We start from the raw sequence: 13,915 nt of genomic DNA, 5'->3' as shown, positions 1-13,915 counted from the left end.
TCATTGTTTTAACAGTGTCTTTCATAAAGCCTAAGTTTTTTACTTTAATAAAGTTCAACTTAGCAGTGTTTCTCTCAGGGACAGTGTTTTTGTTATTGAAGCTAAAACTCATGTTCAACCTAAGGTCATATAGATTTTTCTCCTAAACCTTTCTTCTGGAAGGTTTATAGTTTTGTGTTTATGTTTAGGTCATTGATCCATTTTGAGTTACTTTTTGTCAAGGTATAATGTTCACGTCTAAGTGCACCTTTTGTTTTTCTTTTTGTTTTGTTTTGCATATGGACATCAAATTGCTCTAGCTGCCTTTTGAAAGACTGTTTTTCTCCACTTGAACTTCCTTTGTGTAAAAGGCACAACAGTTGCCTTTGTTGTAAAGCAGTTGATTATAATTTTTGGTGTGGCTTCCTGAGCTCTTCCAATTATGACCATAGGATAATTCTCTTTTTATTTAGATCTTCTTTTATTTTTTCACTACAGTTTTGTGGTTTTCTTCTTCCTGATTCTGGAAATATTTTTTCCTTACCTTTATGCCTTAGTATTTATTTGGGAGCAATCTTAAATGCTTTTGCTTTTTAAAAAATGTCAAATTCTAACTGTTTATGGCTAGTTTATACAAGATCAATTGATATTAGTTTATTGATGTTCTACATTGGGAACTTGCTATACTCACTTTAAAGGTACAATATTTGTGGTAGATTATTTGGATAGATTACTTATTTCTACATAGACAATTATGAGAAGAGCAGTTTTGTTTCTTCCTTTCCATCCATATTTATTTTATTTCCTTTTCTTATCTTACTGCACTAGCTAGAATTTCCATTATAATGTTGAGTAGAAGAGGTAAGAAAGCACAACTTTACCTTGTTCCTATTATCAGAGTGGAAGCTTCTAGTCACTAGTAAGTATGATGTTTGCTTAAGATTTCTTTTATATATGTTCTTTATCAGTTAAGTAAACTCCATTGTATTTTTAATGTGTGGGAGTTTTTTAGCATGAATGTATGTTTGATTTTGTCAAATATGTCTGCATTAATTGATAAGGATTTATTTATCTCATGGATGGAATATAATTTTAGGAAGACTCCAAAAAATTAAACTCTTCCAGGAGGTAAATCTAAAAGCAAAAAACTATGATGCCAATCATGGGAGTATGATTAATCAGTGGCCTCTTCAAAAGTGGATTCCTCTTTAGAGCTGACTTAATATTTAAAAAAGAGCTCATGTCCTTGAGTCTAAAAAAAAAAAAATTTAAAAACTTTAGACAAAATAGCTATGTATAATAGAATATAAGCAGACTTTAATTTGGCCACATAGGGTATCTGAACCATTGTTAAAAATTAATTTAGATTAATACCATAAGTGAAATAATACTATCTATATCTAAGCTGAAGAAAAGGAAGCGTGGTTATTTAAGGTAGACTAAGGTGATCTTAGGGACCTTCTTTTATGGTCACTCAGGGAAATCTTGGGACATAGTTCAAGACCACCTTTCTGTCAGTTCTGCTAGAAATTTATCCATTTTTGTGTCTTATGTGTCTTATGAAGACTATGACCCAGAGATTGAAATGTTTCTGGGAAGCCACTCTTCTGAAAGATGATGCAACACGTCATTAAAAAAAATAAAGTCTGGGCAGCCCAGGTGGCTCAGTGGTTTAGCGCCGCCTTTAGCCCAGGGTGTGATCCTGGAGTCCTGTGATTGACTCCCACATCAGGCTCCCTGCATGGAGCCTACTCTCCCTCTGCCTGTGTCTCGGCCTCTCTCCGTCTCTCTCTCTCTCTCTCTCTCTCTCTCTGTGTGTGTGTGTGTGTGTGATGAATAAATAAATAAAATCTTAAAAAAAAAAGTCTGATGAAATCAATCTGATAAACACTGAAACCAAAAATCAATCCTCTTCAAATTAAACCTCTTCCATGAGAATCAAATGAAATGATGAAATTCTGGAATATCCTTGATTATTATTCTAAAACTTTGGCTAAGGAATGATAAAAAGTGGGGTAAAGGGATCAAGAATAATTGGTAAACATTTTCTAAAATAAAGGAGAATACTAAGTCCAGAGCTCAACTTCTTTATCCAGAAGTTCAACCATTTGGTATGTAATCAAAGAGATGGTTGGAGAAGGAGAGATAGAAGAGAGGAGGAAGGGGAGAGAGAGAGAGAGAGAGAGAAAGGATGGGGGAGAGGAAGGGTGAGAAGGAGAGAGAGAGGAAGGGAGGGAGATTTATACTCTTAATAATTAATCAGTAGAACTACTGATTAGTGCATACTTCTGAATATAAACCAATCCGTGACAACCCTCATTTTTTAATGTTAGCCAAGCAACAGCCTTATTTCATTAAATTTATTTCTGTGGTGAATCAGCCAGTTCCTAAACAGTCTTGCTTCTTTCAGTACCTAAATATATTCTTTTCTCAGTGATATATCATTATATGTAATCTTATTTAGTTTCAATCGTACATTGAAATTGCATTTCTCTTTTGCTTAGCAAGCAATAAATTTGTTTACTTCTTTGAGATATAATTAGCAGCCTATGATTTCAGTATGACAAAGAATATCACAATGCTAATAACATTTCTGTATAAAGCAGGCACAATTCTTCATGCAAAGCAGAGATGCCCCTAAGTAACCACAAAGAAAAATGAGTTTATTGAAATAATATGCTTGATCTAGAAGTAAAGCTGAAATGTTAACTGGCTAACTCTGGAGCCAAATTGGCTTTTTTTTCCCTATCATCTATGCTTTATGTTATCATGAACTCTTGGCTTTTCCTGCTTTATTTTCATCTTATTACCAAGTCCTCTACAATTTTTAAATACTTTTAAATACTTTCCCCATTATTTCATAGATGAGTTTATATATGGCTTGGCTTTTTTTTTTTTTTTTTTTTGCCATGTGTGTGGTTAAATTTCATGGTATTCATTTACAAAATATCAGTTAAAATCCTAAGTGAATAATCTGTTCAGTCTTCCTATTATAAAATTAAAAAGGCATAATCCTATAACCAAAACATTAGGCTTTTCATTGAGATAATACACAACATGGGATGGTTTAGCTTAAATTAGATATCTATGTATCCTTAAGTAGCCATAATACCTTAGTTAGCCACAATGACTGTGATCTTTTAGAAAGATTACATGACAAACGTGGAATTTTTCAGAAAGATTTTAAAATTTTTCTTCTACATCTTTTAGGAAGCCTATTCTTATAAATGAAATTATAATTAAATTTCATTGTGTAGTTCTCTTATAAGGAGACTTTGACATGTCACTTAAATATAAGGTTATTCATAAACAAAATGTATGGTCTGCTTGTTTTGGGGTAGTCTCAGTTTGCATGTATTTTCCAGAGTTTTTTCTTCCTTTTTTTTATTTTAAGAATTTATTTACTTGAGAGATACAGAGATAGCAAGAGAAAGCACAAGTGGGGAGAAAAGAGATAAGCAGGCTCCCCACTGAGCAGGGAACCTGATATGGGGCCCAATCCCAGGACCCCAGGATCATGACCTGAGCCAAATGCAGATGCTTAACCAACTGAGCTATCCAGGCACCCTCTAGAATTTTTTCTAGTAGTTAAATTCTGCCCCCCGCCGCCACTCCAAATATTTCCATTGAAAACTTCTATTTTGAGTTATGAAAAAGATGATTCTGGACTTCTTTCCTGAAATAAGTGATGAGAAAGCTGGGTTAAATATATCATACAACTATTTCTGGAAGTGGATAATAGCACAAAACCATGATACCTGAAAAAAATATGGAAAGAACAAGACTAATCCTACAGTGACAATTTGCTCATTACTGTGCAGAGATAAGAAACTCAGGCAGAACATATCTTTTTCAATGAGCCAATGGAAGGGGGATCAGAATTTGGAAGGGTGATGTGGCTGAATTTGCAGCAAATTAATAGAAGTTAGAGTGCTACACAGAGAAAGAACAATGATCTTAATAGAGCTTCCCTTAATTAAATTGTTCAGTATTAAGCCATGACTACATGGGTGAAAATCTAATTGCTTTCTTTAGATAAATTTTAAAAAATAGATATATTGATAATAAAATGGCAGTCATTAAAAATGAAAAAGTTCCATTCTTAGTATTAAAAACTTAAGGAATTCTGTGGGATTTTTAAAATAAATTTTGGGGCACAAATTCATAGTTATACTTATCAGATGCCAATGAAAAAATATATAGGGGTCTCTGGGTGGCTTAGTCAGTTAATTGTAACTCTTGTTTTCAGCTCAGTCATGATCTCAGAGCTGTGGGAAGAAGCCCAATTTTGTGCTCCACGCTCAGCAGGGAGTCTGCTTGAGATTCTCTCCCTCCCCCCCCCCCATATAAGTATGTGCACACGTCCCCTCTTTCTCTCTCAAATAAATACAGTCTTAGGAAAAAAAGATACATAAATAAGTAGATTTTCTTAAATGCAATTTGAAAACAATATTGGTTGAATTTCAAGTTTAATCCGGAAAAATCATTCAAAGTATTATTGAAATATGGTGCAATTGATATTTTTCACTAAGGAAAAATATGGCTTAATAAAAGTGTCTACAGGGGCATCTGAGTGGTTCATCTGGTTAAGTGTCTGACTTGGCTCAGGTCATAATCTCAGGATCCTGGAATTGAGCCCCACATTGGGTTCCCTGCTCAGTGGAAAGTCTGCTTGTCTCTGTCAAATAAATAAACAGAATCTTTTTGATAAATCCACAATAATTATTATAATCCAATCTGTAATTATATCAAAGATGACTATTTTCTAAGAGTTGTTCTTTTTAGTAATTCATTTGTCAAAGTTTCAACTTTTTCTATATTTTTAGAACAAAACTGCATGCATATGAGGTGAAAATTATTGAAACTCATTTGCTTCCATTAATATTTGTAAATTACAACAATATTACAAGCAAAACATACAGATTGCTATATTCATAAACTATTTCCACAACTACTAAGAAGTGGAAACATTATTTGTTTACTAGGGTTAACTTTCTAAAGCAAATTAGTGAACACAATTAAAGTAGGTCTTTTTTATGTAAACAGTACTATGTAAGTGGTTGATTCAGAGAATCAGATATTTAGAAGAAATCCATTGCTTGAGTAATGATAAGACAAAATTTGTACAATTTCCATCTTTCCTAAAGTGATGGAAACCCTACAGAACTCAATGGCCTTGGTCACATATGTTTTATCACTATTTAGAGAATAATCTCGGCAGGAAGCTAGAAGAAACACTAGAAAAAGTTCTTAACTACATTCTTTATTCAATAAGAAGTTGGTTATGAGTCTCACAGTTGCAATTAGGAACAAAAAATAAGACAGGAAAACAGAGGCATTCAAAATCTATGCTAAGCAAAAGAAGACAAATTGTTCTTCAAATGTTTCTGTTTTTCTTATTTTATTGTACTTGTTTTGTTGTTGTTTTGTTTTGTTTCTAATAAACTGACGACTTAGAGACAATCTTATGAAGGGAAACAAAATAAGTTAATACATTATAAAACCACATACATAAAAACAGAGACAACATGTAAAATAATTGTAACTAAAATAGAAATTAATTAATACAATTTGGTATTAAAAATTCTGTATAATGAACATTCCAAATATGCCCCTTTGTATTCTATTTTTCAATAAAAACAAAAAATAAGACATCAATCTCTCCCTGCTTTTAAAAATAAAAGTGCATTACTTCTGCTTTTGTTTTCTTCCTGTAGCTTCCTATATGTATGTTGAAGTAAAGTTTAACATAGTTAAATCCCTTCAAGCATCATAAATCACATGTCCTTTAAATTCTCATGTAGCTTCTTCTCAATACAGGCTGACCCGCTGGCTTCACTCTCATGTGTGATTTTTATTAATATGAAATCTTTCGCTTTCCAGTTTAACCATATCCTACAAATACACATCAAGTCAAGGTCATGCAGAAGTGGGAAAAATTCCCTCAGCAAAAATGCTGCCCCAGCTAAAATGATCAGATTTTAATTCTCTCCAATTCTAATTATAGCTCTCTTGTTATTTCTACGACATCTGAAGGTACTTCCTCCTGAAGTCTTGACCCCTCAAAGTTATCCATAAGGGTTGGAATCAACTTCTTCCAAATTCCTGCTGTTGTTGATCTTTTGATTTCTTTCCATGAATCACAAATGTTCTAAATGGCATCTAGAAAGGAGAATCCTTTCCAGAAGGTTTTCAATTTACCTTGTCCGGATCCCTCAGGGACACCACTATCTGTGCCAGCTAAATCCTTACAAAATGTATTTCTTAAATAAGAAGACTTGAAAGTCAAAATGACTCCTGATCTATGGGCTGCAGAATAGGCATTGTGTTAATGGCATGAAAATTATATATTTTTTTTGTTTTGTTTTGTTTTTATGAAAATTATATTAATCTCATTGTACATCTCCATCAGAGCTCTTGGGTGGCCGGGTACCTTGTCAATGAGCAGTCAGATTTTTAAACAAATCTCCTTTCTCACTAGTAGATCACAACAGTGGGCTTAAAATAGTAAACCATGCTGTAAATAGATATGCTGTCATCCAGGCTTGGTGGTTCCATTCATAGGGCACAGGCTGAGTAGATTTAACACAATTCTTAAGGATCCTAGGATTTTGGGAATGTTAAATAAGTATTGGCTTCAATTTAAAGTCACCAGCTGCATTAGCCCCTACCAAGAAAGCCAGCTGGTCCTTTAAAATTTTGAAGCCAGGAAAAAAAAAAAAAAAAAAAAAAATTTGAAGCCAGGCATTGACCTCTCTCTAGCTATGTAGGCCCCGGACGACATCCTTCTCTAATATAAGGCTGTTCACCTACATTGGAAATCTGTTGTTTAGTATAGATATCTTCATTAATTATCTTAACTAATTCTTCTGGATCACTCACCGCAGCCTCTAAATCAGTACTTGCTGCTTCACCTTGTACTTTTGTGTGATGAAGATGGCTTATTTCCTCAAACCTCATGAACCAACCTCTGTTAGCTTCAAACCTTTTTTTTTCTGCAGCTTCCTTACCTCTTATCATCTTAATAGAATCGAAGAGAGTTAGTTAGGGCTTTGCTTTGAATTAGGATTTAGTTTAAGGGAATATTGTGGCTGGCTTAATCTTCTATGCAGACCACTAGAACTTTTTCCGATCAGCAATAAGGCTATTTCTTATCATTTGTGCATTTGTTGGAGTAGCACGTTTAATTTTCTTTGGGAAATTTCTTTTGCATTCACCATTTGGCTAACTGGTGCAAGAGGCCTAGCTTTCAGCATTTCTTGACTTTTGACATGCCTTCCTCATCAAGCTTAATCATTTCTAGTTTTGGCCTATTGATTTAAAGTGAAAGACATGTGATTCTCCATTTCATTTGAACACTTAGATGCCATTGTAGGGTAATTAACTGGACTAATTTCAGCACCATGTCTTAGAGAATAGGGAGGCTTGAGGAGACAGGAGGAGAAAGGAAATGGCTAGTCTGTGGAACAGTGAGAACACGCTTAGCCTTTACTGATTAATTTTTCTGCCTTATATGAGCATGGTTCAGTGTGTTCCCCAAAACCATTGCAATAGTGACATCAAAGATCACTAATCACATGTCACCATAACAAATATAATTGTAATATTTGAAATATTAAGGGAATTAACAAAATGTGACACAGAGACATGAAGTGAACAAATGCTTTTGGGAAAATGGCACTGATAGATTTAATACAGAGCTGCCACAAACCCACAATTTGTAAAAAATACATCTGCAAAGTGCAATAAGGCCAAGTGCAATAAAACTTGATATGCCTTATAATGCATATTATATAACATGTATGTAATATTTTTCCTAGTTTCTTTTTTCTCTTTTTTTTTTTTTGCGATTTTATTTTTTAAAATAATTGCCATGCCCCATATGGAGCTCAACCTCACAACCCCAAGATGAAGAGTTACAGGCTTTACTGACTGAGCCATCCACACACCCTTGTTTTTTTCTTTTACAGAGCAGATGTTTCTTTTTTAAATGATGGCCAAAGTTTTATTTCTTTTTGATTATTACTTTTTGTGTTTCATATAAAATCTTCATCTACCCTGAGAGTGTTCTTCTCACAGCTTTATAGTTTTAGTCTTAGTTTTTAAAGATGTACTTATTTTAGGGGGGAGGGCAGAGGGAGAAAGAAAGAGAGAAGGTAGGGCTCAATCTCATGATCCTGAGATCGTGACCTGAGCCCACACCAAGAGTCAGACACTCAACAGACTGAATTGCCGTGGTGCCCGTATAGTTTAGTTTTAAACTTACTCATATAATAAATTCCATACTAATTTTTATATATGGTATGTGGTGAAGAAATACTTAAATTACCCAAAATGATCTACATATTCAATGCAATCTCTACCAAATTCCAAAGGCATTTTTCACAAAAATAGAAAAAATAATACTAAATTTGTATGAAATAACAAAAACTCCTGAATAACTAAAGCAGTCTTGAACAAATAGAACAAAGCCATAGCTATTGTTTTCTTATTACAAACTATATTACAAAACTATAGCAATCAAAACAAAACAACGTAATGTTGGCATAAAAATAGACAGAGAGATCAGTGGTACAGAATAGACAGCCTAGAAATAAACCCATACACCTACAATGTCCTAATTTTTGACAGGGGCATAAGAATACACAATGGAGAAAGCATACTCTCTTCAATACATGGTGTTGGGAAAATTGTATTCACACTCAACAGAATAAAATTTGATGTTTGGCTTACATCATTTTCTTATGCACAAAAATCAATTCCAAATTTATTAAAGATGTAAGCGTGAGACCTGAAACTGTTAAATTCCTAGAAGGAAATGGAGGGAAAGCTTTTGGTTAGAATACAAAAGTACAGGCAACAGAAGCAAAAGTAGACAGGCTAAAAAGCTGAATAACGATATACAGCAAAGAAAAACATCAGTACAGTGAAAATGCAACTTACAGAATGGGAGAAAATATTTACAAACTGCATATCTGATAAGAACCTATATCCAAAATACATAAGGGATTCTTATAAGTGATTATATTTGGAAAATGTTAATTATGCATTATCCACAATCATAAGACTTTCAAATGTACCTAAATCCATAGAAGTCTAAATGATGCCTGTATATTGAGGAGCATAGAGCATAGGTTGAAAAAAAATATGTTTTTTTACCACTAATATACACAGGGTTTGATAAACTTAATTCCTTAAAGAGAGTTATTTCAATTGGAAAATGAATTATTTACTTTTGCTTTATTTGGCATAGTGAACAACGGGAACATTTTGTGTTGTGTGTGTGTGTGTGTGTGTGTGTGGAGTGCTCAGAATCCAGCATTTTAAAGACAGAAATTCCAAGGTCTTATGTATATTTACAACACTGCAATCCTTCAAACCTCCTAGAAATGTTTTTAAAATGAACTATTAGTATATTAGGATTGGTATGAAGGAACACTTGTTTTTCTTTTTTCTAATTCATAACCAGCTTCCATCATACAATCGATTTTTGTGGGAGAAGTTCACTGCTGAGTAAGCCAACTTTGATATAATGGAACAGTTTGAACACTGTTCTCCAGCTCAATCCAATTTGCAATACACATTTTCCACTGCATGGGGAATTCAAGTTTTTGTATTAATTTTTCAAGCAAGACAAAGGTTGTGATATTTAAAACATTTTACATTTAGAGCTAAATAATTACTTTAAAAGTTAAATGATAAGTTGAAGCATATGCACATTTTTTGTAGCATTAACTAATCATAGAGAGTGATATGAGATGACAATGATTCACAAATTATTCTACTAACAGCTTGTTTCTTAATAAATTTCTCCCTGATACCAGAAGAGCTGCTGAAAAATGAACTCACTCTACATTCTTTGCATTTGACATAATCAATTCTAAGAAATGACTGGACATAGTTATGTTCCCAGGTAATTAATATTTTTTATTATTCTATTGTTTAGAGTAATAGCATAGAACAACATATGTCGTAATTATATGAGGTTTAAGCAAATTAAAAAATGTTAATAGCAAAAATTAGTCCATAATGCTTGTTTTTTGAATTTTATTTATTTATTTGAGAGAGAATGAGCAAGCATGAGTTGGGGGAGGAGCAGAGGGAGAGGGAGAAGCAGACTCTTCGCTGAATAAGGAGTTCAGGCAGGGCTGGATCCAAGGACCCCGAGATCATGACTTGAGCTGAAGGCAGACATTTAACTGCCTGAGCCACCTAGGCACACCCATAATGTTTTTAAAAGTATTTAAGTTTTTAACCATTAACAGGGCATTTTTAAGTATTTTCTCTGTACAATGAAATAGGAAAACAATCATGAATAACTTCATTGTTATAAAAAAATAAACTTTGCAAATTTAGGATTTAAAAAAAATATAACATGAATATGGATAAATACAAATGTATTGCAAATAGTCCCGTTTATTGTAAAAAAAAATTAAACCTTGATTTAAATAATTAATTTTATATAAATTTATATATAGTTCTGTTAAGGTCAGAAAGCAAAAATTATAAGTAAAATGAAGAGAGGTGATGGAAGTTCTTTATTAAGCTGAGGTTATTTTCTTAAATATTTAATATATTTATCTGAACTTTTGCACTTATTTTCCTGTTGTTATTATCCCATTGCAAGCATATTTTTCTTTATTTTAACTTACAATTATAATACCTAGCCATTTAAAAAATGTTTCATGTATTTGAGCTTTTCAAATTTATTCTATTTTATATCATTTTCAGCCATTGTCTCTTCATAGAATCATTCCCGTTAAGTTATATTCATGTTAGATCTTCTCCTAATCATATATTCAAAAATTATATCTCTAAAATTCACAAAATTTTAGATCTGTCTTATCAAGATGTGATACATAATTTCAAATTTACTTCATAGTTAAGAAAAATAGGAAATTTATGGTATTAAAGTGTATTGAACAAAACTACATTCTGGATCAGTTATGTTTCTTGGTTAAATTCAATAGTTATTTCCTCTGAAAAACTACATTATATACATGCAAGAAACTAAGCTAGATGATGTTTTTGGACTTTCGGTTTGGAGTTAGGCAGGAAGCTTCTCATGTGTAAGGAACAGGAAATAGAACAGGCCAGTTGGTGATGTTACACTCTGGTCACTTCACTTCTACTGCAATTAATGACCTACATTTCTCCTTAATGTCCTTGTGCTATTAGCACAAGCTATAAAGTCCCCAGAGAGAGAGTCATCTTGGCCAAGCAAGCAAAAGTCAATGCAACTCACCTGTATTAGGAATCCTGAAGAAAAGAAAAGTTGACCCCATAAGTCAGAGTTATTTTCTCACCAATACTGCACATAATGGAGTAGAGGAAGTCCCCCCAAAAGGAAATTGGTAAATGTACAAGATACAATCTAAACATGTCACAAGTAGAAATTCAGACAGTTGAATAACATTATTTTTCTTTTTCTTTTTTTTTTTTTTTTAGATTTTATTCATTTATTCATGAGACACAGAGACAGAGGAAGAGACACAGGCAAAAGGAGAAGCAGGCTCCATGCAGGGAGCCCAATGTGGGACTCGATCCTGGGATTCCAGGATCATGCCCTGAGCCAAAGGCAGGAACCCAACCACTGAACCACCCAGGCGATCTCAGTTGAATAAAATTCAATCACATTTACAAATGTGCAAATTACACATTATAAATTTTGGAAAATTGAAATATCTTTAAGAAGTACCAGTATATAAGTATTCAAGGCAGTGCAGGTTTAAACATATTAAATTTGAGTTCCGGTATTAGTCAAGTGGGGTATTTTTCTTCACTAAAAGAGAAATAAAGTGAATATTTAGGAGAAAGTTACAGTATTCTTGATAGGTTAATTTTAATTTTGGAGCTGTCTCTACAACTGCAACCAGATTAGCTTTATCGAAGCACTGCCTAAATTTGGGTGTTTAACTTCATGTTACAAGCGGATGGACTGCATGAGTAGAGTCACTGGGTCCCTCCTGAGTGGTGCCATCAGATAGACAAGTAGCAAAATGAAAATATTATTCTACCCAATCTGATTTTGACTTGTGTGAGTAGGTCTGGTGTTCATTACACAGATAAGATTGGGAATTGATAGATGAAGTGGAGAGTTGAAATGATATCTTGAAAATTTCTATAGAAATAGAATGCTAAATTAGATTAGGAACTAAAACCTAATTTACAGCTGAAAACAGTGGAATTGAAAATCTGTTTTGTTTGTGTGCATCAGATGATTATAAAATGTTCCCTTCACTTATGGTCACACTCATTTTTTCCTCCACTTTTAATTTAATGGCATCAATATATGGCAAAATGCATTTTTTGATAAAGCATCTTAGAGTGAACCAAACACTTATTCTTTTTTTTAAGATTTTTTTTTTAATTTATTTATTCATAGAGACACGGGGAGAGACAGAGAGAGGCAGAGACACAGACAAAGGGAGAAGCAGGCACCATGCAGAGAGCCTGACGTGGGACTCGATCCAGGATCTCCAGGATCACACCCTAGGCTGCAGGTGGCGCTAACGCTGCGCCACCAGGGCAGCCCCCAAACACTTATTCTTCATGGAGTGCACAGCAACATATTAGGACCTGGAGGAGGGTTTCCAGCAAGGGAAGATGCGAAACATGAATAGAGGTAGTGAACAAAAGTTTCCTCATAATTCATCATCGAAAATTAGATACTAATTTCAGAATACAGAATATTTATGAGTGATAACTACTAATACAAACATTTTGGGTGATATTGTCTTCCTAAAAGCAATGTGTTTGCTCTTTAGGGAGCCTTTACTGGCAAATGATCTGTGCCATGAAGTGTGACAGTACAGAAATGCGAAAGTTTGAATGTTGCCTTCCAGAATCACAATGTTGTGTGCCAAGACAAAAGTCAATTAAAAACATAGATACAGATACCTATTATGTGCTCAGTTAAAAGTCCACACACAAAAAAAGACAAAAACAATTTTGAAAAAAAAAACATTTAATGAGAACCAAATGTAGAGAGTCTATATTCTTTATATTTTTAGGAAAGTTGAGGTATTTAGTCCCACTTAAAAAGAGCAATAAAAGAATTAGTAAAAAGATAAAACCTAGTGCATCCTTGTGAGTTCATTCAATAAAGGGATAATAAAAAAGATAAAGATAAAAAAAGATAAAACAAGTATGCATTCTTGTGAATTCATTCAACAAACACATTCTTTCATCTATAATTTTCTTCCAAACTATTGCTTGTATGATGGGTAAACTCAAGGCAGATAAAAGATTGCTTACAAAGCCCCACATAGAAAAAAAAAAATAGGTTCATTCATCTCTGTCTGCAATTTGAGAAGTATTATGGATGTTGTGTATTATGCAATGGCTATGTTTATTTTTCACTTGCTTCTAGGAACCTATGGTAAGGAAATTTGTAATAAGCCAAAAAGATTATAGGGTGTCTCCAAAGAAAAACTGCATTTGTTTAGAGCAGAACGTTCTGGTAGGTACTATCTGATTCTACCCTGTTAGGACATTTTTAAAAAAATTTACTTGCTAAATGAGAAATATTCTGTTAGGCTTTGTTTTGTTCTCTCTCTTTTTTAAAGAATTCATTCATTTTGTAAATTGAATCCTAATTGAGATATTTGTGATCCAACTATTTTTGCATTTTAGTTGTCAGCTTGGGATTTCCCTGGGTTCTCACAGATATTGGACCAGGAAGATTAGAAATAGCTTCACTGAAACACACTAACTTCGTTGATTTCAATATTTGTTCCACTTCCCCTACAGTAGTTCAATGACCTGAAGACTATGCTTAAATACGTCTGTTTTTTCAAACTAGCATGGATATTTTATTTATATTTGTTACACATGATTTTGTTTTATATTTTATGTTGTTCAAATGATCACATGGACACTTTATAGGTTTGTCTATATTGTTTCTAAAGAATGCCGGGATACCTGCTATCATGTA

At 33.3% G+C, this 13,915-nt stretch overlaps 1 long non-coding RNA gene across 3 annotated transcripts in view; it reads left to right on the top strand.

The window, feature by feature from the left end:
• Nucleotides 1-807: 807 nt before the first annotated feature.
• Nucleotides 808-13,915, top strand: part of LOC112643156 (uncharacterized) — a 33,998-nt gene continuing 20,890 nt past the window's right edge. Inside the window, exons 1-3 of one of the 3 annotated variants that reach the window (XR_007409178.1) lie at nucleotides 808-898; nucleotides 9,804-9,892; nucleotides 12,365-12,604. This is a non-coding gene — a long non-coding RNA (uncharacterized LOC112643156). Of the gene's footprint in view, nucleotides 899-9,803; nucleotides 9,893-11,427; nucleotides 12,335-12,364; nucleotides 12,605-13,915 lie in introns of those variants that run through there. The other 2 variants (XR_007409179.1, XR_004812739.1) reach the window with 2 other exon arrangements.

Source organism: Canis lupus, chromosome 38 (genome assembly GCF_003254725.2).
Source record: "Canis lupus dingo isolate Sandy chromosome 38, ASM325472v2, whole genome shotgun sequence".
NCBI lineage: Eukaryota > Metazoa > Chordata > Mammalia > Carnivora > Canidae > Canis > Canis lupus.
This window is presented reverse-complemented; position numbering and strand designations above follow the sequence as displayed.